The sequence below is a fragment of the Salvelinus sp. IW2-2015 genome, linkage group LG31 (genome assembly GCF_002910315.2).
Source record: "Salvelinus sp. IW2-2015 linkage group LG31, ASM291031v2, whole genome shotgun sequence".
Classification (NCBI taxonomy): domain Eukaryota; kingdom Metazoa; phylum Chordata; class Actinopteri; order Salmoniformes; family Salmonidae; genus Salvelinus; species Salvelinus sp. IW2-2015.
The window spans coordinates 25,577,297-25,604,004 of record NC_036870.1 but is presented as its reverse complement, the minus strand read 5'-3'; the positions used below and the strand labels follow the sequence as shown (position 1 = coordinate 25,604,004).

General features: G+C 43.9%; 1 pseudogene; it reads right to left on the bottom strand.

The window, feature by feature from the left end:
* Positions 1-26,708, bottom strand: part of LOC111955771 (voltage-gated delayed rectifier potassium channel KCNH8-like) — a 90,182-nt pseudogene that overhangs the window by 21,358 nt on the left and 42,116 nt on the right.

Here is a 26,708-nt window from a genome sequence, read left to right as displayed (position 1 = left end):
CACAAGAACACTAGGGAGATGAACCTTGGAGTTTCTTGTCAGCCCGTGGCGCCAGCCCAGCCAGAACACTGACGGAGAAAGAACCTTGAGTTCTGTTCCAGCCCGGTGGCAGCCACACAGAAACAACTGAGAGGGGGAACTTGAGTCTCTGTCAGCCCAACGATCGGACTCATAGGCCAGGCTATCAGTCGCACATGAGACGCTTCCTGACATGCATGAGTGAGCGTATAAACCATTGACAGGTACCTTATTTGCTGGTCAGGCCTCCGTCCTCAGTCTTGCGCACCAGACAAACTCCTGGAGTTATGAGAATTGAACCTGCTTCTTGAGTTTCCGCTTCAGCCCTCTTGCCAGCTGAACTTATACGCCGTCGAGCCAGGCAAATTCCAACCAGAACCCTGACTGAGAACCTTGAGTTTTGATGGTTATTTAGGAAATAAATAATCAATTTTTTTTAATTCACACGTAGGCACAACAAAGAAACCAAGCACGCAGAACACCTGCAGATAGCAGACGAACACTAAATTTCTGAAAACACCCGCCAGACTCACCCAACTGATATGTTCTGTCAACCGTGCAGACACAGATAGAGACCCTTGCACTTCGCGAGAACCCTTTGATGTGTTAGCTTCTATGGTCAAAACCCCCCTGTCCCTCGGCAGCACCAGAACCCTGACCCACCACACACGAGAACCTTTTAAAATAAGCGCTGGCATACATTAATAACAAAAGACACACTCAACACTTCTCAGGCTGACTGCAGTCACAGATACTGTGAGCGAGCGAGACGAGCTGGACTGACTTACATCTACTAGGCTGGTCACAACGAAGTAAAGGAATTCCTGCCCAAATGGCACTAGAGGAGACCCTGGGAAGTTGCCCAATGGGCCCTGGTGACAGAGCAGGCTGTAGATTCAGCCCTACAATGGAAAACTGTTGTCCACAGGTGGTGGGGCCCTGCTCAAAAAGTACCTATGTAACTAGTGTAGAGGAGATTGGAAAGGAGTGCGAGGCCCATGCAATTAGTGTGGAAGTCCAGATCTCTCTCTCTCAAAGTGGGTTTCGTATTTCCAACAATGGACTCCGAGTTCTGCTGTGTCCCTTGTCGCGTGACTAGTCCCTCTCTTCTTGTCTCTACAGTCCGGAAATTCCTCTGTGATCTCTCAATGTCCCATGCTCCCAACCTACCTAATCCACCTAATCCACCGCCCCTCCCTCCTCTCCCTTTCCATCTCGCTTCCCATTCCTCCTCTCCCCCTTCCCACTTCCATTCCTCCCTCCCTCTCTCTCCACGATTACCATACACTCCCTGCGCGGTTCTGTGCTGCCACGGCTGACAGAACTCAAGGTTCTCTCAGGGTTCTGTGCTGCCACGGTTGACAGAACTCAAGGTTCTCTCAAGGTTCTGTGCTGCCACGGTTGACAGAACTCAAGGTTCTCTCAGGGTTCTTTGCTGCCACGGTTGACAGAACTTAAGCCTGCACTTAATGTTACATACTCTGGGAAAAATGCTGAGCAATATATATTTAGATATAATTGAATAAGGTTCCACAACCTTCTTATACACAGACACTCAGAGAGAGAGAGAGAGACCAGGACCACAAATTAAAAAAAATCCATCTAGACACCGTTGCCCTAGAGCACACAAAAAACGATACATATCTCGGCCTAAACATCAGCGCCACAGGTAACTTCCACAAAGCTGTGAATGATCTGAGAGACAAGGCAAGAAGGGCCTTCTATGCCATCAAAAGGAACATAACATTTGACATACCAATTAGGATTTGGCTAAAAATACTTGAATCAGTTATAGAACCCATTGCTCTTTATGGTTGTGAGGTCTGGCGTCCGCTCACCATCCAAGAATTCACAAAATGGGAAAAACACCAAATTGAGACTGCATGCAGAATTCTGCAAAAATACAACATAAACAACGTACAACGTAAAACACCAAATAATGCATGCAGAGCAGAATTAGGCCGATACCCACTAATTATCAAAATCCAGAAAAGAAATTACAACCACCTAAAAGGAAGCGATTCCCAAACCTTCCATAACAAAGCCATCACCTACAGAGATATGAACCTGGAGAAGAGTCCCCTAAGCAAGCTGGGCCTGGGGCTCTGTTCACAATCACAAACAGACCCCACAGAGCCCCAGGACAGCAACACAATTAGACCCAACCAAATCATGAGAAAATAAAAATATAATTACTTGTAAATTAAAGAATTTACAAAAAAACTGAGCAAACTAGAATGCTATTTGGCCCGAAACAGAGAGTACACCGTTTCAGAATACCTCACCACTGTGACTGACCCAAAATTAAGGAAATCTTTGACTATGTACAGACTCAGTGAGCATAGCCTTGCTATTGAGAAAGGCCGCCAAAGGCTGACCTGTCTCTCAAGAGAAGACAGGCTATTTGCACACTGCCCTCCAAAATRAGGTGGAAACTGAGCTGTACTTCCTAACCTCCTGCCCAATGTATGACCATATTAGAGACACATATTTCCCTCAGATTACACAGATACACAAAGAATTCGAAAAACAAATCCAATTTTGATAAACTCACACATCTATTGGGTGAAATACCACAGTGTGCAATCACAGCAGCAAGATGTGTGACCTGTTGCCACAAGAAAAGGGCAACCAGTGAAGAACAAACACCATTGTAAATACAACCCGTATTTATGTTTATTGATTTTCCCTTCTGTACTTTAACTATTTGCCTACATTACAACACTATACATAGATATAATATGACATTTGAAATATCTGTAATCTTCTGGAACTTCTGTGAATGTAGTGTTTACTGTTCATATTTCACTTGCTTTGGCAACGTAAACATATGTTTCCCATGCCAATAAAGGCCCTTAAATTGAAACTGAATTGAGAGAGAGWGAGGAGGGAGGGGGAGATGGAGAAAGAGAAAGAGGTCTCTATTCAGTGTTAAAATCCATTATTGACTTGTAGGCTCTGGGAGCACCTGGCACACTAAGCCTTTGTGTGTGACAAGGTGGGAGCAAGAGCCCAGTGAAGCACATTAGTTAACTATGACCTGGGGAATAATGAAGGCAGCACAGGTACAGGTCGCACTTTGACCTTGGCTGTAATGAACAGCGTGACCGCTGACCTCAATGATTTTGATGACCTTTCAACCCCTAATGAGCCAGATCTTTCGAAAAAGTCTGAAACCCTCTTTGAAGAGTATCTTAAATAACTCTCAAGGCGCCCCTGCCGCCCCTGACACACACACACACACACACACACACACACACCACACCACACGACACAAACAGTCACAACCAACGTGACACACACACACTTGCGGGCCCCCCTATCTTCTCTGATTAATCACCCTAGTTATATGCGTTCTCAGATTTACTACCCGAAAAATGCCTCCTCACTTCGCGTCTTGTAATATTAAATGCGCCCTCTGCTCTGTAATTGAATGGAGTCGCCAATAGTTTCCCCCCAGGCAAGTCTGTCAATCAAATCAAGCTCTGTCCACTACAACTTTCACCCACTCAAAACTGAATATCCCTCCGCATCCCCATCCCCTATCCCATCTCCTCATCCCGTCCATCACCATCCTCCACTGCCACCCTCCACTCCTACTCCTCCCCAATCCCACCATCCCCTTCATCCATCCCTCATCCTCATTCCCACCTCAGTCCCCTACCATCCCCATCCCTCATCCCCCCAATCCCCCATCCCCTCACCATGCCCTCCATCCCATCCCTTCGCTCCATCCCTCCCTTCCCCTCATCCTGCCCATCCCATACTCCCTCATTCCCCCACCTATCCCCTCATCCTCCCCATCCCTCATCTCCCATATCCTCCTAACCCCATCCCCTCATCCCCCATCCCCTCTCACCTCCATCCCTTCCCCTCATCCTCCAATCCCCAACCCCCCCTCCACCTCATCTTATCCCCACCTCTATCCTTCTCCATCCCCCAACCCCATCCCTCTCGATCCCCATCCCTCAATCCCCCATCCCATTCCCCTCAATCCCTCCATTCCCCAACCCCATTCCCCTCATGCCATCCCCATCCTCATCCCTCATCCCATCCCCATCCCTCATCCCTCACCCTCCACCCACCATCCCTCATCCCTCCATCCCATCCCCTAATCCCTCCATCCCCAACCCCCCTCCACCCCACTCCCATCATCCCTCCATCCCCATCCCCTCATCCCTCCATCCCAACCCCTTCTCCATCCCAACCCCCATCCTCTCATCCTCCATTCCCCCAACCCCATCCCTCATCCCTCATCCCCATCCCTCATCCCAACTCCCTCCATCACCATAAAAAACGCAAACTTCCTCACCATGAATATGCCCCCCCACCCCTCTCTCCATCATTCCCTCCTTCCCCTCCTCCCTGAACCCCTCCACCACTAATAAAAATCATTACGCCAAAGAGCGATTTGAGTCAATTACAAGAGATGAGACTGGAAGAGTTTTACTACTGTGTCATAAGAAACATTAAATGATTTTGGAAGAAGTTTATTCATGGTTATTTGTGGTCAGTTTCTGAGGGGGCTCCTGCAAAACATTATTAAAACATCAAAAATCCCTTAAAGGAGAGATGTTGACTATAACGTCTCAGTACAAACCCCTTGGCTTTGTTTTACATAGAAAATATCCAACATTTGATAGAACTGTTATCCAGATTTCTCGTAAGTGTCTTTTAACAGTACCTGTGTGTCAAAGGTTTGGTGGACAATCTGGACAAACCTGTCAGAAAGATGGAAAGAAAGTGAGTGAATTTAACATGTCTATATTGCCCAACCAGACGTTTATCCTCCTGTCAGAAACTCTTTATGACATAATTGTTGTTGCAGGAAATCTCTCTGAGCTGCCCCTCTCAATAGAATAGTTTTCACTTTGCGCTGTGGAGTGTCTGTGTGTGTGCATGCATGTGTGCGTAGTGTTTAAGTGTGTGTTGTGTGTGTGTGTGTGTGTGTGTGTGTGTGTTTGCTGTGTGTGTGTGTGTGTGTGTGTGTGTGGATCGTGGTGTGTGTGTTGTGTGTGTGTGTGTGTGTGTGTGTGTGTGTGTGTGTGTGTGTGTGTGTGTGTGTGTGTGTGTACAAGTGGGCCAGTGTTTATTTGGGCAGCAGGACCCAGACACACCTGACTGCTAAACAATTACAGCAGCATTCCCTCATTTAGGAACCCAGGCTATTGCTGCACTCCATCATCTCCTCTCTCTCTCTCTCTCCCTCTTTTCTGTCTCTCTCTCTCTCTCGCTCTCTCGCTCTCTTTTCTCTCTCTCTCATATTGCTCCTCCTCTCTTCTGCTCTCTCCTCTATTTCTCTCTCTCTCTATTGCTCTCTCTCTCTTGCTCTCTCTCTGTCTCTATCTCTCTGTCTCTATCTCTCTGTCTCTATCTCTCTTCTCTCTCACTCTGCTGTCTCTTGCTCTCTCTCGCTCTCTCTCCTCTCGCTGTCTCTTGCTCTCTCTCGCTCTCTCTCCTCTCGCTGTCTCTCTCCTCGGTCCTCTCTCTTGCTCTCGGTCTCTCTCCTCTCGCTCTCTCTCTCTATTTCTCTCTCTCTCTGCTCTCTCTCTCGTCTCACTCTCTCTCTCTCTGTCTCTATCTTCTCTTTCTCTCATCGCTGTCTCTTGCTCTCTCTCGCTCTCTCTCCTCTCGCTGTCTCTTCTCTCTCTCTCTCTCTCGCACTATGCATGTGCATGTGACTCACATGGCACTCGTGTCCCTCCCTCAGGTTGTATGTGAGATCCAGCTGGATGTCCTGGACAAGCGGCTGGTGTTTACTCTGGGTAGAGGTCCAGTACCTCATACAGACCACTCAGGTTGATACACTGCAGTCACAATAGGTTAGGGCCTTCACATCTGCGTTGGTCTTTATCACCCGGTCATCTATAGACATGTTGGCCCGATCAGGTCACCCTTACCTGGGGAGGGAAAGGGAGGGATGGACGTTTCAGACAGAGAGCTGTAAACAATAGAATTAGAATTACTAGAATAGACAAAGCCACATAATTCTAGGGCTGTATTTGTGTGTTCATGGACTGTTATTATAACATAATCTGATCAGTCATAGATCATAAGTTAGAACATAGCATAGAATATATTGTATGTCATAAGTGACATATGTTTCTGTTTTTCTATTTAGTTGTGCCCTCATTTTCCTGTGTTGGATGTCGGCTCCGTGTATTGCTAGGTGTGCATGATGTCATGAGAAGCTAGAATAGCCTTGAGCTGTGCTAAAGTATTTATCATGTCATACTGAACTGTGAACACTGCTTATCTGCATTGGGTGCTGGGGGTGCTGATAGTAAGCAGTGCTGTCGTGACTGCTCTCATCCCCTCGCTCTCCTCTTTTCTCTATTCACCCCTACCTCCCTCACTCCCTTTCTCCGTTTGTCTCCTTTCTCTCCTCTATCTATTCCTCCTCTCTCTCTACCGCTCAAACCCCCCCCCCCCTCCTCTTCTTTTGTGTGCACACTCTCGCTCGAGCTTGGCTGAGCGGTTTTGGCTGTGAGAAGGTTTGTAAGGAGTTGGCGTAATGCTTAGAGAGCTTCACTCTTCCCAGATTGTCAATGTCAGCCTGACCTTCTGCACAGTCATCAGGAGAGCTCTGAAAGAGAGTGTTGCCCCTGTTAATACTGTATTACACACATTACATAGTCACTCTGGCACAGAACAGGGCAGTACGGGCTGGCCCGTACGTTAATAATATGCATGTCAATCTCTCCTGGCCTCAAAGAGAGAGAGGAGAGATTGACTTCATCACTACCCTGGTATTTGTGGAGAGTATTGATGTTGCTGGATCGCAGGAGAGGTAGCTGCTGCCTTGGCAGGACCTAATGGGGATTCTTAATAAACCCCAGGAAAGAGTAGCTGCTGCCTTGGCAGGACCTAATGGGGATTCTTAATAAACCCCAGGAAGAGTAGCTGCTGCCTTGGCAGGAACTAATGGGATCCTTAATACCCAGGAAGAGTAGCTGCTGCCTTGGCAGGACTAATGGGGATTCTTAATAAACCCAGGAAGAGTAGCTGCTGCCTTGGCAGGAACTAATGGGGATCCTTAATAAACCCAGGAAGAGTAGCTGCTGCCTTGGCAGGAACTAATGGGGATCCTTAATAACCCCAGAGAGTAGCTGTTGCCTTGGCAGGAACTAATTGAGATCCTTAATAAACCCCAGGAAGAGTAGCTGTTGCCTTGGCAGGACCTAATGGGGATCCTTAATAAACCCCAGGAAGAGTGGTTGCTGCCTTGGCAGGAAACTAACGGAGATCCTTAATAAATATAAATCAAAATACACACAAAGAAACACTCACATAAACAAACACGCAGACTCCACAAGTCCTTGTGCGACCCCCCCCCCCCCCACACACACATTAATAAGCCAACAAACAAGCACACAAAGGCTCAGTCACAGATACTGTACACAGGGACAACACACACCACACAGAGAGAGGGAGTGGCAGGTGACAGAGGCCTGTAGATTCAGCCCTACAATGGAAACTGTGATCCACAGGTGCCTGTTGGGATGGAATCAGCCAAGTAGCATTACAAAGTGTTCCAACAATGGACTCCATCTGCCTGCCTGTCTGTCTGCCTTTCTGTCCTCGGCCTACCTACCCACCTATCCAACCGCCCCTCCCTCCCTCCCTTTTCCTCTCGCTTCCCATTCCTCCCTCTCCCCTTCCACACTTCCATTCCCTCCCTCCACCTCCTCTCCCTTTCTCCCTCCTCCCTTTCCTCCCTCCTCCTCCTCCCTCCCTTTCCTCCTCCTCGCTCCCTACCTCCCTCCCTTCCTCCCTTTCCTCCCTCACTCCCTCTACAGGCAGCACCATGTCTCACCCAGTATAGCCAGCACCATGCCGTCCTTCAGCACCTCCATGGACCCAGAGCAGACGAAGAAGATGGCCTGCAGGGCATCCCCCTGGCGCAGCAGGTACTCCCCGGGGGCGCAGAACGTGGTCTTGATGTGCAGGGACAGGGAGCGCAGGCACCCTCTGCTGGCCGAGGCAAACAGTGACAGCTCCAGGATCTCCTTGTTCAAGTGCATGGTGATGTCGGAGCGCAGCTCGTCTGGGAAGTCCTTCAGCAGCTATGCAGGGGGATGGTGGAAGGGAAAGAGAGAGAGGGAGGGGGAGGAAAAGAGAGAGAGAGAGAGAGGGGGGGAGGAAAAGAGAGAGAGAGAGAAAGAGAGAGAGAAACAGAGAGAGCGGGAGAGAGAGAAACAGAGAGATTGTTAGCCATGGCACGATTGCAGTTGACCGTAAACTGCTATCTTGGTCAGGACCCTCTCGAGAAAGAGATTATTCATCTCAAGGGACTTCCTGATTAAAAAGGTTAGAAAAAGGTAAGCTAAATAAATACAATTTTAAAAGTGATGATGTCACCAAAAATCTGCATGTCTAAGGCCACTTTGAATAAAGGCACTTTGGTGAAAATATTGCAAGTGTTTGCAATAAGTTGTGCTGACTTTAGCTGGTGCTGCATGGAGTGAGTTGAACTTTTGACCCAGCACAACTGGGGGTATCTTAAACAAACATTATTGAAAGAAGACATAATGATACAACAGCACCACACACCAGCGCATGTATTCATAAAGCATCTCAAAGTATGACTATCTACTCATCTAGGATCAGTTTTTCCTTACAGATTATATTGAATGGACAKGGTGAGTCTGATTCTAGATCAGCCCTCCTACTTTGACCCTATATTGAGACCTCTGCCAACACACTATTGTTCCCACCAGGGGTGTTGTATGGGGGGGGGGTTAGGATGATTCTAAGGGCCTGTGACTGACAGGGGCCCTAAAACATTATTAGAACATTAGGTACATTTTTTTCAAGATTAAATTATTAACCTATCATCATTAATATAATATTTTATTTACAATGTACTAATAAAACTAACAGTTTATTTTAAAATTTTCTTGATTTTGGAAAAAAGTAAACATCCAGCGAGCCTCTGTATTGGCCAACCCCCCCCCCCCTATTTACATGAAATGGTTCGGTCCTGCCCCCAAATCGTCGTGTCTCAGCTTCCTAAAGAGAAATCTGACTTCCGAAAACGAAAAGAAAGAAAAGAGAGACAAGAGAGAGAAAAGGATGGGCGTATGTCAGTATGTCACCCAATTTTTCACAAAGGAAGTTGGGTGAGGTCCGTGAGTGGTGGAAATTAACCTGTTAGCTTAGTTCATAGTGAGATAGGCTACTTTTGCTCCCCTAACATTAGTTACTTCATATCTTCACAGAAAATAAAGAGTGTTTACATTTCGCTCTCTTTTAGCCGACATTTAATCAATGTAGGCAAACTTTTAGCAAGCTATTCATACTAAATCAGTTGTCCCTGCCCCTGCCTGGTGCAGGCCCAACAGATGCAGCTTCAGGCTCAGCAGCCCTGTCTCCCCATCCCCATATCCCTGAACCAGCCCTGTCTCCTCATCCCCATATCCCTGAACCAGCCCTACTCACAACTGAAGGAGGAGGTGAGCAGCATTGTGTTGAATGACATGTCAGTTGGCATAATTGCAGGTTCTGCAATGCATTGAGGACAGGAATGTGATTCTCCAGTCAGGAAAAATCTCACTTGACACAGATGCAGCCAATATCAGAGCCTTAAAGGAAGAGATGCAGGCTCTTAGAGATGGATGGGAGTCTCTCCTGTCTGTGGCAACACTGATTGCTACGCAAATGGATGTTGCACCTCAATTTAGCAAGGAACACAGCCGCCAGAGGAAAAGGAAGATATTCCATGATGAGACCTCTCAAGAKGAGACAGCTCAGGACAGTGCAGCAATGGTKTTTCAGAACACAGTGTTTTTTACTGCTATGGACAACATCATAAGTGACCTGGACACTAGGTTCCACACCACTGCAAAAATTGTAGAATAATATTCTGCTGTTCTGAAAGTTGGGCAGATTAGTGAGGATAAAGTCTCTTCTGTGTGCCAACCACTGATCATGAAGTATTCCAGAGATCTTACACCTGAGTTTCAAAATGAAGTAAGACACCTGAACACTGTAAATGCTGCCACTTTCCCCCCTAACTTGTCCCCTCTTGGTCTCCTGAACGCAATTTGTAAGATGCAGCTGCAAAGCATTTTTGGAGAAGTGTGCATTGCTTTATGTATATTTTGCACACTGCCTGTGACTTGATCAGTGACTTTACTAGCAAGAAGGCTCGGCGCTGGGCTCTTGGTGAGTAAGGCTGAGCAAGAGCCAGTGATAACTGTTAAATGGMAAGGCTATTGCATCACTACACACATGATGCCCACAGGCTGAGAACAAGACTGAGAACAAGACTGAGAACAGACTGAGAACAAGATATATCTCAAAGTAATGGCTGGATTTCCATAAAATGTGTTGTGCACAATCAAGACCCCAAGTGGAAGAAACCTATTGATTTGGTGACCTTTCCTCTAGCGCCACCATCAGGCCTTTTCATTTCCATTTTGTTTTCCATTTCCACTTTTACAGCTGCTTATTTTCTAGTTGGTATGTATACCTTAGTTCAAAAATCTGCTGCTGATTTTATTATTTTGTTTGTTATATAATTCTATAGATGATAATGTTTATTTATTGTAATTGAAAAGGTTAATGTATATTTAAGTTATATTTATTTTAAGTTATACATTAATGTTAAGAGAATTTTCCATTCAAGAATTTATCATTAAAATGACATTTAGACTGTAAAAGATGGCCTTTAGCACATTTCTTATAGAGGGTATCAGTCTTGCATCAAATAGTGAATTCCACTGTATGCAGAATGTTGCATGCATGTCTGCACAGTGCTATATTTTCACAGCTCACTGTCAGTAAATATCGTACAGTAAATATTGGACWACAAGAGAGTTGCAAGCCTGCAAAGGTAGCGTTATTTAAAGCTTTGAACGGGTCAATTGGGTTCTGGAGGTGTGTGGTTACAGAAATTGCGCAGGGTTGGTGTGGCCTGTGGTGGTGGGGCCCAATGTGATATCTTTTCATGGGGCCCAATATCCCTGGCGGCGCCCCTGGTTCCCACCACAAAACACCAGCTACATTACTATGCCATTAATGTCCAACATCTAATCATCCCTGACACACAACATCTGTCAGTCTCTGTTTTAGCCAATAGCAGAAACGTGATGAACAGAAAATATCAATGAGTCATCATGACAACAGATGCCCACTTTAATCAACAGGCCTATCTATAATTCATACATCTGTGATTCATCTCCCCGCCCTATCTGAATGCTCTGTTCTGTTATGTGTTTGCTGTCTGCAAACTGCTCCTGAGGCATGATGGGCCACTGTCTCTCTCTTTGTGCTGCTCTGTATCTCAGTCTATCCATCTCTCATGCTCGTTCTCTCTCTCTCTCTTTCTGACTCTCTTTCACCCCCCCTCTCTATTTTTTTAATACTTTTTCAGCCAAACTTCTTCATGGTTTACACTCTCATCATCAAGCCCTTGATAGTTGAATCAGGAGTGATAGTGTCGGGCTGAAACAAAAACCTATAATAACACTCTCCCACAAAGGGTGTTCAGATTGCTCACCTCGTTGGAGTCAATGCCGTTGTTGACAGACCATGTGGTCTGGAAGTACTCCAGCATGCGCTGTTTGAGGCCCTGGGGCAGGTGGTGGACCCGGATGAAGTCCTTCAGGTCCTTGGTGCGGGTGTGGTACTGGGACCAGCGAGAGTACATCCTCTGAATAATGGCTGTCACATTACCAAACACCAGGGCGTGCATCAACGCTGGAGGGGAGGGATGGCGGGAAAGAGGGAGGGGGGAAGGGAGGGAAAGACGGGCGGAGGGATTGGTGGGCAGGCAGGCAGGCCGAGGACAGACAGACAGGAGGGAGGGAGGGTTGGAAAACAGGGTTTTGGTGGGGATGAATTAGGCGTTAGAGGGGCATGATATTGGGAGGTGGGTTTGGAGTTACAGTGTGGGAGTAAAATTTAGTTTGGGGGGTCACATTTGGAGATGGATGGGCAAGATATTTAGAGGTGGGGCATGAGATTTAGAGGTGGGGCATGAGATTTAGAGAAGATAAAAAAATTCTGAGAAAGATTTACTAGAGGTTAATCGTTCCATTTCCCCTTTACACACACCAGCCTACATCAACCTATGCTTCACTATACACACTATCTGAGCTGGCTAGGTGTTTGTTTCTGTCTCACACACACTATGGGGAGGTAGGAGAGATGTGGTGTATGGGACACACACACACATCCCTTACTTCTCTATTCTCCCTGTGTGTGTGTGTGTGTGTGTGTGTGTGTGTGTGTGTGTGTGTGATTGCCCCCAGGCAGTCGGGGACATTTAACACAGCCAGGCTCATGAGCATTCAAAGGGAGAACACTTGCCACTGTGACCTCATTTCAACCCACCGCCCCAAAACCAGTTCACTTCTCTGGTTTGGACCAGATAAAACCAACGAGAAGCAGTCCAAACCAGCGGATCAGCCGCAAGACCAGTCCTTATCACAGTAAAACTAGATAAAACCAGACGAAGCTAACATTATGAACATTGCCTGGTGTTCACAGATGTCATTCTGAATAGTTCTTACATGCATTAACTGTGATGTGCGTGTGTGTGTGCCTGTGTGTGTGTCCATGTGTGTGTATCTCCCCTACCTCCGATGAGCATTGTGCAGATAGAGAAGATCTTCTCAGCGTCGGTGTTGGCCGACACGTTGCCGAAGCCGACGCTGGTCAGACTGGACAGGGTGAAGTAGAGAGAAGCGATGTAGACACTCCTCAGAGAAGGTCCGCTCAGCCCCGTCCCGTTCACCTCCCCCAGGGGGTCGTAGGGAGACTCCAGACGCTTCCCCAACTCATGGAGCCAGCCTGGAGACAGAGAGGAGGGAGGGAAAGATGGGCTTTGTTCCAATTCTCTACCCTTCTCTCGCTCAAAGTGTACACTCATACACTCCGTCATGATTTAGAAGAAGTGTAAGGAATGGTGGAAACTTCCTCCAGTCATGATTGTGAGGGGTGGAGAATCAGAACACAGCCATAGGCTTTGTCCAAAATGTCTTCATTTGCTCTAGATAGTGCACAACCTTTCACCAGAGCATTACACTATATAGGGCAGGGGTCTCCAAGAGGTCGATTGTGAGCTACCAATAGCTCGCAGCCCACCGATGAGTAACTCGCCAAACAATTCTGCATGTATTTTTCACGTGTTCCACCACAAACTGTCATAAACAAATCTCACATGTATCAGACACCTCAAGCTCCTGGCTACTATCAATCAAATCCACATTGACATTATCCCGCCCCTGGTTAGCCACAATTTACTTAAAAAGTAACACAATATCTGCCAATTAATTTCCAGCAATAATGCCCCTTTACGTCTGTGTGGTGCACGCGTTTGTCTTTTATTCACTTTGTGTCGCCAGTTAGTGTTAATGATATAGTAACTGTATTCTGGTTAAACAGAAAGACAAAAATAAACACAATAAAATAAATAACAAATAAAAACTTTCCCCAAAACATTCATGATTATTTGTATCAATTGAGTGGGCTTTTGTTTATTGCAAACTCTGTCATGACATATGCAGCAGCAAAAACATAGCTAGTCCAGCGCATTCCTCTCTCGCCAAAGAAGCATTTAACTTCTTTGGGACTGGGGGGCAGTATTGAGTAGCTTGGAAAAAAAGGTGCCCAGAGTAAACTGCCTTCTACTCAGGCCTAAAAGCTAGAATATGAATATAATTAGTAGATTTGGATAGAAAACACTCTGAAGTTTCTTAAACTGTTTGAATGATGTCTATGAGTATAACAGAACTCATATGACAGGCAAAAACCTGAGAAAAAATCCAACCAGGAAGTGGGAAATCTGAGGTTTGTAGTTTTTCAAGTCATTGCCTATCGAATATACAGTGTCTATGGGGTCATATTGCACTTCCTAAGGCTTCCACTAGATGTCAACAGTCTTTAGAACCTTGTTTGAGGCTTCTACTGTGAAGGAGGGGGGAATGAGGGCTCTTTGAGTCAGGGGTCTGGCAGAGTGCCATGAGCTCAGTCTCGCACGCTCCCATGAGAGTTAGATGCGTTCCATTGCATTTCTACAGACAAAGGAATTCTCCGGTTGAAACATTATTGAAGATTTATGATAAAAACATCCTAAAGATTGATTCTATACTTCGTTTGACATGTTTCTACGAACTGTAATATAACTGTTCGTTTGAACTTTCACCTGGACTTGCCCGCGCCTCCTGAGTTTGGATTTGTGTACTAAACTCACAAACAAAAAGGAGGTGTTTGGACATAAATGATGGACTTTATCGAACAAAACAAACATTTATTGTGGAACTGGGATTCCTGGGAGTGCATTCTGATGAAGATCATCAAAGGTAAGTGAATATTTATAATGCTATTTCTGACTTCTGTTGACTCCACAACATGGTGGGTATCTGTATGGCTTGTTTTTGTGTCTGAGCGCCGTACTCAGATTATTGCATGGTGTGCTTTTTCCGTAAAGTTTTTTTGAAATCTAACACAGTGGTTGCATTAAGGAGAAGTGGATCTAAAATTCCATGCATAACACTTGTATCTTTTAGCAATGTTTATTATGAGTATTTCTGTGGCTCTCTGCAAAATCACCGGATGTTTTGGAACTACTGAACATAACGCGCCAATGTAAACTGAGATTTTTGGATATAAATATGAACTTTATCGAACAAAACATACATGTATTGTGTAACATGAAGTCATATGAGTGTCATCTGATGATCATCAACGGTTAGTGATTAATTTTATCTCTATTTCTGCTTTTTGTGACTCCTCTCTTTGACTGGAAAAATGGCTGTGTTTTTCTGTGACTAGGTGCTGACCTAACATAATCGTTTGGTGTGCTTTCGTCGTAAAGCCTTTTTGAAATCGGACACTGTGGCTGGATTTACAACAAGTTCATCTTTAAAATGGTGTAAAATACTTGTATGTTTGAGGAATTTTAATTATGTGATTTCTGTTGTTTTGAATTTGGCGCCCTGCAATTTCACTGGCTGTTGGCGAGGTGGGACGCTACAGTCCCGAATATCCCAGAGAGGTTTTAAAGGGGTATTTCACTCAAAGATCAACATTTGTTTGTTTTTTCCAGGCCCTCAAACTTTGTCTTTTGATGTTATTTTAAGAATTGACATGGACTCAGAACGTCCAATGTCATTGTTTCTACATTAATAATTGTAATTTGGAGAGAGAAAACAGAACAAATCCCAAACCAGGAAAAAATTTACCAAGAAAATCGGAATTCGGGAAAATACAAATAGAGTGCCTATTTGAAAGCTAGGATTTATTTTTTATCAGAAGCTCACAACATATTTAATCATTTAAAAGTAGCTCTCATGCTAGAAAACATTGGAGACCCCTAATATATGAAATARGGTGCCATTTCAGATTAGCCCATAATAGAGATAGAGAGATTTAATCAGACGGACAAACTAAATGGTGGATTGTCATCATATCTCAGGCTGATTGATTTGTGTGGATAAGATAAAGATATGCAATAATGACTGTATAAAATAAATAATTCAAATACTGAGCTATATTGTATGCTAAAAAAATCGGGAAGCTATATTATTTTATACTAATACAATTGCTCATAAAAATATATTTTGTTAAACAGGTAATACTTTTTTGCTCAAAAGAGTATGATTACGGATAAACCTGAATGAATCGTGAATAATGATGAGTGAGAAAGTTATAGAGTTTCAAAGATCATACCTTAAACATGCTAACCTCCCATGTTATTGGTAATGGTGAGAGGTTAGCATGTCTTGGAGTTATGATTTTGACCCGCTGTAACTTTTTCCTCATTATTCACGATCCATTCAGGATTATCCGTAATCATGGTTGCATCCACATTATGTACAAGTGTTTAAAAATATATTTTATTCTTATTTATTATAAAAGTGACTCCAAAATGTCACAAATTATTTAACATTATTTTTTACAATAATATAATTTCTATAGTTTTTTGCATAAAATATAGCTCAGTATTTTAATTATTTATTTCATACAGTAATTTTTGCTCATCTTCATCAAGGGTGTTAATCATTTCAGACCCCGCTGTATATACAGTATACGCTGAGGATACCAGACATTAAGAACACCTTCCTAATATTGAGTTGCACCCCCATGGTTGGATGTCCTTTGGGTGGTGGACCATTTTTGATATACACAGGAAACTGTTGAGCGTGAAAAACTCAGCAGCGCTGCAGTTCTTGATACAAACCGATGCGCCTGTCGCAGTCCATGTAGGGTCAAATGACATTAGGAGGGCTAGCTCGGAACTGCTGAAAATGTATTTTAAAGAACTGATTCTTGCTCTGAAAGATTCCAAAAAGTGGCCAATTATTTCAGCCCTGGTACCATCGCTGGGCCGCGGCTGTGAAAGATTCAGCAGGCTGCTAGCATTGAACACTTGGCTAAAAGACAACTGTAGTTCTGTTGGCATAACGTTTCTAGATAACTTTGACGCCTTTTGGTCCATCCAAATCATCTTGGCTCCTGGACCCTGTCCGTGCATTTCAAGGCTGCGTTGAGACAATGACTTATCATTGACCCAAGCCCTGCTCAGATAATCCTTACCATTGTGTCGCTGAGTTGTCGTAGTGCTGCTGCAAATGTACATTGTCCCAGGAGCGTTGGCAGTCATAATGTAAGTAACCTAATTTATGTCCCTCTAACTCCCCTGAATGCCTCTGTCGATCCTACAGCTATTGTATGCCGTAATTATGCGCCTATGAACATGGGTTATATTGTTAGCACTGTGGCGGTGTGCCCTAGTAGGAAATCCACTGTGTGCAGCTCACCCTGCACTATCAGCTCAAACATAAAAACCATTGTCATGTCTACCTCTGATAAGCCTCCCAATAATGCAATAAAAACAATCAAGAATCCCAGAAAAGTGCTACAAATTGCCCACTTAACATACATAGCCTAAGAAACAAGGTTCATGAAATTGATAACTTTCTAGTAACATAACATTCATATATTGACTACCTCTGAAAGTCACTTAGATAATACCTTTGATGACACAGTGGTAGCAATACATGGTTTCAACATCTTCAGAAGAGACAAGGTTGCCTATATGGGAGGTGTTGCAGTGTATGTTCAGAGTCATATTCCTGTAAAGCTTAGAGACGATCTCATGTCAAACGGTGTTGAAGTAATATGGCTACAGGTTCACCTGCCTCACCTAAAGCTCTTTCTTGTGGGTAGCTGCTATAGACCACCAAGTGCTAACAGCCAGTATCTGGATAATATGTGTGAAATGCTTGATAATGTGTTTGATATCAACAGAGAGGTATATTTTCTGGGTGACCTAAATATTGACTGGCTTTCATCAAGCTGCCCACTCATGAAAAAGCTTCAAACTGTAACCAGTGCCTGCAACCTGGATCAGGTTATCAGTCAACCTACAGTACCAGGGTACTTACAAACAGCACAGGAAGGAAATCATCCATGTGTATTGATCACAACTTTACTAATGCTGCAAAAATCTTCAGTAAAGAAGGATCCAAATCCATTGGATGTAGTGATTATAATATAGTAGCCATATCTAGGAAAACCAAAGCTCCAAAGGCTGGACCTAATATAGTGTATAAGAGGTCATACAATAACTTTTGCAGTGATTGCTATGTTGAAGATGTAAAGAATATTTGTCAGTCTGTAGTGTGTAATGAGGAGCAGTCAGACGCTGCGCTTGACACATTTTTTAAATTCTAATTAATAATAAGCATGCACCCATTAAGGTGACTGTAAAAACTGTTCAATCCCTGTGGATTGATAAGGAATTATAAAATGGTATGGTTGAGAGGGATGAGGCAATAGGAATGACAAATAAGTCTGGCTGCACAGCCGATTGGCAAACGTACTGTAAATTTAGAAATCATGTGACTAAACTGAAAAAATAAGAAGAAGCTGTACTAAGAAACTAAGATAAATTACAGTTGCATTCGAAAGTATTCACATTTAGTTATATTACAGACTTATTCTAAAATGAATTACATTTTTTCCCCTCATCAGTCTAAACACAATACCCCATAACGACAAAGCAAAACCAGGTTTTTAGAAAAGTTTGCAAATGTATTAAATAGAAGAAACTGAAATATCACATTTACATAAGTATTCAGACCCTTTACTCAGTACTTTGTTGAAGCAACTTTGGCATCGAATACAGCCTTGATTCTTCTTGGGTATGATGCTACAAGCTTGGCACAACTGTATTTGGGGACTTTCTCCCATTCTTTGCAGATCCTCTCAGGCTCTGTCAGGTTGGATGGGGAGCGTTGCTGCACAGCTATTTTAAGGTTTCTCCAGAGATGTTCCATCGGGTTCAAGTCCGGGCTCTGGCTGGGCCACTCAAGAACATTCAGAGACTTGTCCCCGAAGCCACTCCTGCATTGTCTTGGCTGTGTGCTAAGGGTCATTGTCCTGTTGGAAGGTGAACCTTCACCCCAGTCTTGAGCACTCTGGAGCAGGTTTTCATCAAGGATCTCTCTGTACTTTGCTCCATTCATCTTTCCCTCGATCCTGTCTAGGCTCCCATTCCCTGCCGCTGAAAAACATCCCCACAGCATGATGCTGCCACCATTCATCAGACCAGAGAATCTTATTTCTCCTGGTCTGAGTGTCCTTTAGGTGCCTTTTGGCAAACTCCAAGCAGGCTCTTATGTGCCTTTTACTGAGGAGTGGCTTCCGTCTGGCCACTACCATAAAGGCCTGATTGGTGGAGTGCTGCAGAGATGGTTGTCCTTCTGGAAGGTTCTCCCATCCCCACAGAGGAACTCTGGAGCTCTTTCAGAGTGACCATCAGGTTCAATGGTCATCTCCCTAACCAAGGCCCTTCTCCCCCGATTGTTCAGTTTGGCAGGGCGGCCAATTACCCTTCCCCAGATCTGTGCCACGATACAATCCTATCTCGGAGCTCTACGGACAATTCCTTTGACCTCATGGCTTGGATTTTGCTCTGACATGCACTGTCAACTGTGGGACCTTATATAGACAGGTGTGTGCCTTTCCAAATCATGTCCAATAAATTGAATTTACCAGAGGTGGACTCCAATCAAGTTGTAGAAACATCTCAAGGATGATCAATGGAAACAGGATGCAGCTGAGCTCAATTTTGAGTCTCATAGCAAAGGGTCTGAATACTTATATAAATAAGGTATTTCTGTTCTTTATTTGTAATAAATGTGCAAACATTTCTAAAAACTTGTTTCCGCATTGTCATTATGGGGTATTGTGTGTAGATTTACATTTTTATTAATACATTTTAGGCTGTAACATAACAGAATGTGGAAAAAGTCAAGGGCTGTAAATACTTTCCGAATGCACTGTATATAAAGAATGATAGTAAAAGGCTTTGGAGCACCTTAAATGACATTTTGGGAAAAAATGCAAACTTGGCTCCATCATTCATTGAATCAGATGGCTCATTCATCACAAAACGCACTGATATTGCCAATTACCTAAATGTTTTTTTCATTGGCAAGAACAGCAAACTTAGGCATGACAACAACAAATTCTGGACCTACACATTCATGCATAACTGACCAAATTATGAGGGACAAGCATTGTAATTTTGATTTCTGTAAAGTGAGTGTGGAAGAGAAGAAAAAAGTATTGTTGTCTATCAACAATTACAAGCCACCTGGGTCTGACAACTTGGATGGAAAATTACTAAGGATCATAGCGGACGATATTGTCAATATCATTTACCATCTCAATCTAAGCCTACATGAAAGTGTATGCCTTCAGGCCTGGAGGGAAGCAAAAATCATTACCCTACCCAAGAATAGCAACGCACCCTATACTGGCTCAAACAGCTGACCAATCAGCCTGTTACCAACCTTTAGTAAACTTTTGGAGAAAAATATTGTTTGACCAGATACAATGCTATTTCACAGTAAACAACTTAACAGATTTTTAGCATGCTTATATGAAAGGGCATTCAACATGCACGGAAATTGATAATAAAACGATTGTGGGAGCTGTTTTGTTAGACTCCAGTGCAGCTTTTATCGATCATAATCTGCTGCTGCAATAACGTATGAGTTATGGTTTTACATCCCCTGCTATAATGTGGATTGAGAGTTACCTGTCTAACATAACACAGAAGGTGTTCTTTAATGGAAGCCTCTGCAACATAATCCAGGTATAGTCAGGCATTCCCCAGGGCAGCTGTCTAGGCCCCTTAATTTTTTACATTTTTTACTTATGACCTGCCACTGCTCTGAGTAAAGCCTGTGTGTCTATGTATGCTGATGACTCAACACTATACACGTCAGCTACCACAGCAAGCGGAATAACTGCAACACTTATCAAAGAGCTGCAGTCAGTTTCAGAATGGGTGCCAAATAACTAAAATCATTGTATTTGGGACAAATCATTCACTAAATGCTGAACCTCAACTAAATATTGTAATGAATAATGTGGACATTCAGCAAGCTGAGGAGACTAAACTGCTTGCAGTAACCCTGAATTGTAAACTGTCATGGTCAAAACATATTGACGCAACTGTAGCTAAGATGAGGAGAGGTCTGTCCATAATAAAACGCTGCTCTGCCTTCTTAACAGCACTATCAACAAGGCAGAACCAAATTTTATCGCACCTGGACTACTGGTCCAGTCTTACTGCTCATGCAAGCAGTAAAATCTGATTGGGAAAAAAACAGATACAAATATGCCTTATGGAACAGCAGGGACTGTGAAGAGACACACACACAGGCACAGACACACGTGTTGTAGATGTGTGTCTGTGTTGTCATTTTCTAACTTGTCTCCACTGATTGAAGTGAATATAACAAGTGATAAGGGAGCATAGCTTTCACCTGGATTCACCTGGTCAGTCAATGTCAGGTTCTTAATAACCTCTTGGAAATAGGGGGCGCTGTTTTCACTTTGGGGAAAAATCGTGCCCAAATTAAACAGCCTTGTACTCTGTTCTAGATCATACAATATGCATATTATTATTACTATTGGATAGAAAACACTCTGAAGTTTCTAAAACTGTTTGAATTATATCTGTGAGTAAAACAGAACTCATTTGGCAGCAAACTTCCACTTCTGTTTGGAAGTGAAAATTCTGAAAATGGGGCTCTGTGTCAGGGCCTGCCTATTCAATTCCCTTATATTTATGGATCTGTATGCACTTCATACGCCTTCCACTAGATGTCAACAGGCAGTAGAATGTTGAATGGGGTGTCTAGCTTGATGTGAGACCGAATGAGAGCTTTTGGAGTGACAGGTCCGCCCTATTGGCAGTATTCAACTGCGCACCACAGAACCCCACGTTGTCTTCTGAAATGCGTTAGGTATACACGACGAAATGCTCCGGCTCTGACTTTATTGGATACATATGATAAAAACATCATAAAGTTGGATTTTCAACCGAGTTTGACCAGTTTATTCGACGTTTATTGTGAATTTGGGAATTTTTCGTTCCATGCGCCAAGAGTTCTTGGACATGTGCTCCACATGGCTAGCCAAAGTTGCTAATTCGACAGAAGAAATGGACATTCTAAAACAAAACAACGATTTATTGTGGAAATAGGACTCCTTGCACTACATTCTGATGGAAGATCATCAAAGGTAAGAGAATATTTATGATGTTATTTCGTATTTTTGTGGTTTATGTTGGCTCCAACAAGGCGGAGAATTGGTGGGCGCTGTCTCAGAATATTGCATGCTGTACTTTGTACTAAAGTTTTTTTTTTTTTTTTTWWATCTAACACAGCAGTTGCATTAAGAACCAGTGTATCTTTCATTTGCTGTACAACATGTATTTTTTAGTAAAGTTTATGATGAGTTTTTTGGTTAGATTACGTGACTGTTCAAAATTTCTCCGGACAATTTGGTGCATTATGGCTACGTATTCACAATGTAAAACCACGATTTGTAGCTCTAAATATGCACATTTTCGAACAAAACATAAATGTATTGTATAACATGATGTTATAAGACTGTCATCTGATGAAGTTGTTCAAAGGTTAGTGATTAGTTTTATCTCTATTTGTGGGTTTTGTGAAAGCTATGTTGGCGGTGAATAAATGGCGTTGTGTGTTTGGCTATTGTGGTGAGCTAATATAAATATATATTGTGTTTTCGCTGTAAAACATTTTAAAAATCGGAAATGGCGGAAATGGCTGGATTCACAAGATGTTTATCTTTCATTTGCCTTATTGGACTTGTGATTTCATGAAATTATATTATATGATATCCCTGTGGCGCTAGGCTAGGCTATGCTAGTCAGCATTTTTGATGAGGATGATCCCGGATCCGGGATGGGGGGTCCGTAGAGGTTGTTTTGTACCCTCAGTGTATATAGCATAATTGGAGCCCATAATTGGAGTCAACAATATAGTTTCTCTGTCTCCACTGTATCCAGAACGGTGGATGCCTAACATACAAACTGGAGTATTAGCAAGAACAAACAGAAAGGGCAGCTTGAACAAATGCCAGATGTGCTGGTCCATCTGAAGCCCAGTGGGTCGGTCTAAATTGGGGGTTTTGCGCAGAATGATCCTTATTTTAAATAATGGTAGCCTAATCCACCATTCTTTCCGCTGCAGGATGGTGGAAGTAGGCTAAAGTAATGGGCCTGTGTGTTAGAAACGTCCGGGATGATTTCTGGTCGCAATCCATCCGTGATACCAGGTACCTGATAACTAAAACGAATCCTAGGTCAGCTCCTATCTATGACGTGAGTGTTGAAACAATCAGCAGGTCCCTGAGACCTCCACCAGACACTCAAGAATGGTAATTGGATATACCTCTCTCACTGACGTGGGATCAGCATTAGAATTCCATAATTGAGATACAGTGCATTAATCCTGCATGACACTGAGGCTCAGTTAATTGGAAAAACAGCATCAGCTTCTCATGGCCCCATCAATACTGACCCAGAATCAGTTTGGAGACGTCAGGGAGAGGTAATTGAGAATAGAGTCTGCCTCATCGATACTGACTTGGGATCAGCCCTAGAGGCCTAATTATGTGTTGGACATTATGTGTTCAGGGGAAGCCTGGGGCCCGGCGACTAGTCATTACTGTGGGACTACGCTACTCTGTCAATCAAAACCCCAGAAACAAATAAAAACAGGACATGTTTTTGCCCAGTCACATTAAATTCCTTCCCCGTGCATGAATATTTTATAGTGTAATGAGTGTCTCATTAGAAATCAGTTGAATCAATAAAATAATCAACACAGCCATTAAAACTGCATAGCGAGATGCTGGTTGGGAAGCTAATAAACTCAGCAAAAAAAGAAACGCCACTTTTTCAGGACCCTGTCTTTCAAAGATAATTCGTAAAAATCCAAATAACTTCACAGATCTTCCTTGTAAAGAGTTTAAACACTGTTTCCCATGCTTGTTCAATGAACCATAAACAATTAATGAACATGCACCTGTGGAATGGTCGTTAAGACACTAACAGCTTACAGACGGTAGGCAATTAAGGTCACAGTTATGACAACTTAGGACACTAAAGAGGCCTTTCTACTGACTCTGAAAAATGCCAAAAGAAAGATGCCCAGGGTCCCTGCTCATCTGCGTGAACGTGCCTTGCATGCTGCAAGGAGGCATGAGGACTGCAGATGTGGCCAGGGCAATACATTGCAATGTCCGTGCTGTGAGACGCCTAAGACAGCGCTACAGGGAGGCGGGACGGACAGCTGATCGTCCTCGCAGTGGCATACCCATGTAACAACACCTGCACAGGATGGGTACATCCGACATCACACCTGCGGGACAGGTACAGGATGGCAACAACAACTGCCCGAGTTACACCAGGAATGCACAATCCTCTATAGATGCTCAGACTGTCGCAATAGGCTGAGAGAGGCTGGACTGAGGGTTGTAGGCCTGTTTGTAAGGCAGGTCCTCACCTATGGGCACAAACCCACCGTCGCTGGACCAGACAGGACTTGCAAAAAGTGCTCTTCACTGACGAATCGTGTTTTTGTCTCCCCAGGGGTGATGGTCGATTCGCGTTACACCGAGGCCTGTACTCTGGAGCGGGATCGATTTGGAGGTGGAGGGTCTGTCATGGTCTGGGACAGTGTGTCACAGCATCATCGGACTGAGCTTTTTGTCATTGCAGGCAATCTCAACGCTGTGCGTTACAGGGAAGACTCCTCCTCCCTCATGTGGTACCCTTCCTGCAGGCTCATCCTGACATGACACTCCAGCATGACAATGCACCAGCCATACTGCTCTGTATCTGTGCTGTGCGTGATTTCTGCAAGACAGGAAATGTCAGTGTTCTGCCATGGCCATGAAGAGCCCAGATCTCAATCCCATTGAGCACCTCTGGGACTTGTTGGATCGGAGGGTGAGGGCTAGGCGCATTCCCCCAGAAATGTCTGGGAACTTGCAGGTGCCTTGGTGGAAGAGTGGGGTAACATCTCACAGCAAGAACTGGCAAATCTGGGCAGTCCATGAGGAGGAGATGCACTGCAGTACTTAATGCAGCTGGTGGCCACACCAGATACTGACTGTTACTTTTGATTTGACCCCCCCCGCTTTGTTCAGGGACACATTATGCTATTTCTTTTAGCACATGGTGTGGAACTTGTTCAGTTTATGTCTTAGTTGTTGAATCTTATGTTCATACAAATATTTACACATGTTAAGTTTGCTGAAAATAAACGCAGTTGACAGTGAGAGGACATTTATTTTTTTGCTGAGTTTAGATGCTAGCCAAAAACAACCACACATAAGCTATGATATGCTGCCATGACCAGCTGACACTACTAACCAAAAACGCCAACCAAATGTCAGCACCTTCCCTGAACCCCTCCAGACAGAACAAGCTGCTCACCAATGTCTGTCTCATCCATTGATGTTCATGGTCTCTAGCAAGGTAAATGATCCCGTCCCTGAACCCCTCCAGACAGAACTAGCCGCTTACCTGGCGATGCTCACCCCTCACTCTTCCACTTCTCTTCCTGACCCCTACTTTCCCCATCTCTGACGCCCCCCCCCCACACACAGAACAAGCAGCTCACTGATGCAATACCCAACCAAATCCCTGATCCCCTCTCAGACAAAACTAGTCGCTCCCACCACTCACCGATGTCCCAGGAGTAGGCGTTTGCCTCCATCTCCTTCTTGCCGATGACGTACCAGATGCAAGCCATCCAGTGGGCCAGCAGGGCGAACATGGACATGAGCAGGGTGAGAACCACAGTACTGTGCTGGGAGTACCGGTCCATCTTCTGGAGCAGACGCAGCAGCCGGAGCAGACGCACTGTCTTCAACAGGTGGACTACTGATACCTGGGTGGGGAATGAATGACAGGTGTGGTTCTATTACAGTAACAGCAGAGGAGGTACAGAGGGGAGCTAGTGGCAAGTGTCTTCATCCTCCTCCTCATCATCATAACCTATTCAACCAAACAACACACCTTCTTGATCATACTACTCCTCCTCCTCATCATGACCAAAACCACCAACATAGCTAAACACATCATCACCCTCACCACCATCATTATCATCATCACAATCACCTTTATCACTATCATCATCATCAACACCATCATTATCATCATCATCACCATCATCATCAAAACATCATTCTCATCATCATCACCACCATCATTATCATCATCATCACCACCATCATCATCATCATCCTCATCATCATCATCATCACCATCATCATCACCACATCATTCTCATCATCATCACCACCATCATTTTCATCACCCTCACCACCATCATTTTTATCACCATCACCACCATCATTACCATCACCATCACCAACATCATTATCATCACCATCATCATCACTATATTTTAGAGTAGATCAGCAATATTAAATTCTTTAGAATGAGACCAACTGCATCATTAAAGCTCACGGTCATCATCACTCTTATAATCTTCAACGGGAATATAGTCCTCCTCCATGCTTTGATTAAATACAGTGCTGGATATTCTCACACTTCTTTAATTTCTTTGATATTTGAGTGCTTGGTGCTGAAGGCAATGTGAGAGAGAACGAGCTCAGAGAGTGATTTCCTGTCAACAGGAATGCATGAACACTGTGGATGCGATCTAAAGGGCAAAGTATTGCCTATAGGTCCTACAGGCCCTGGTCAAATGTAGTGCACAATATTGGAAATAGGGTGCCATTTGGGACACATTGCGTCAGGGTTCCCCAACTGGCGGACCGCAGGCCGAATTTGGCCCATGGGTGGTTTTATAGGGGCCTCCAAAGTTTTCTGAGCAAAAAATAAAAAATAAAGAAACACCAGCAAATCAGCTCCAAGTGATTTTAATTTTAGAACTTCATCATGAAGTATTCCCACACATAATAAAGATATATATATATATATTATTTTATCTTTTATTTGACCTTTATTTAACTAGGCAAGTCAGTTAAGAACAAATTCTTATTTTCAATGACGGCCTAGGAACAGTGGGTTAACTGCCTTGATATATGTGATCTATACAAACGTAAGCAAGGTTTGAAATTATTATGTTTTAGTCAAATATTATATATGTTCTTCTTGTGGTCAATTTGAATTATTTTCCAGGCCCCTGACCATCAGCTCAAGAAAAAAACGTCCTGCAAGGAAATTAATTTGAGCAGCAATCTCCCTTTGTCGCCCAGGCAGACAGTAAAGCTCTAGCTCACTGCAGCAATGCTATAAACTCAGAACTACACACACACACACACACACACACACACACACACACACACACACACACACACACACACACACA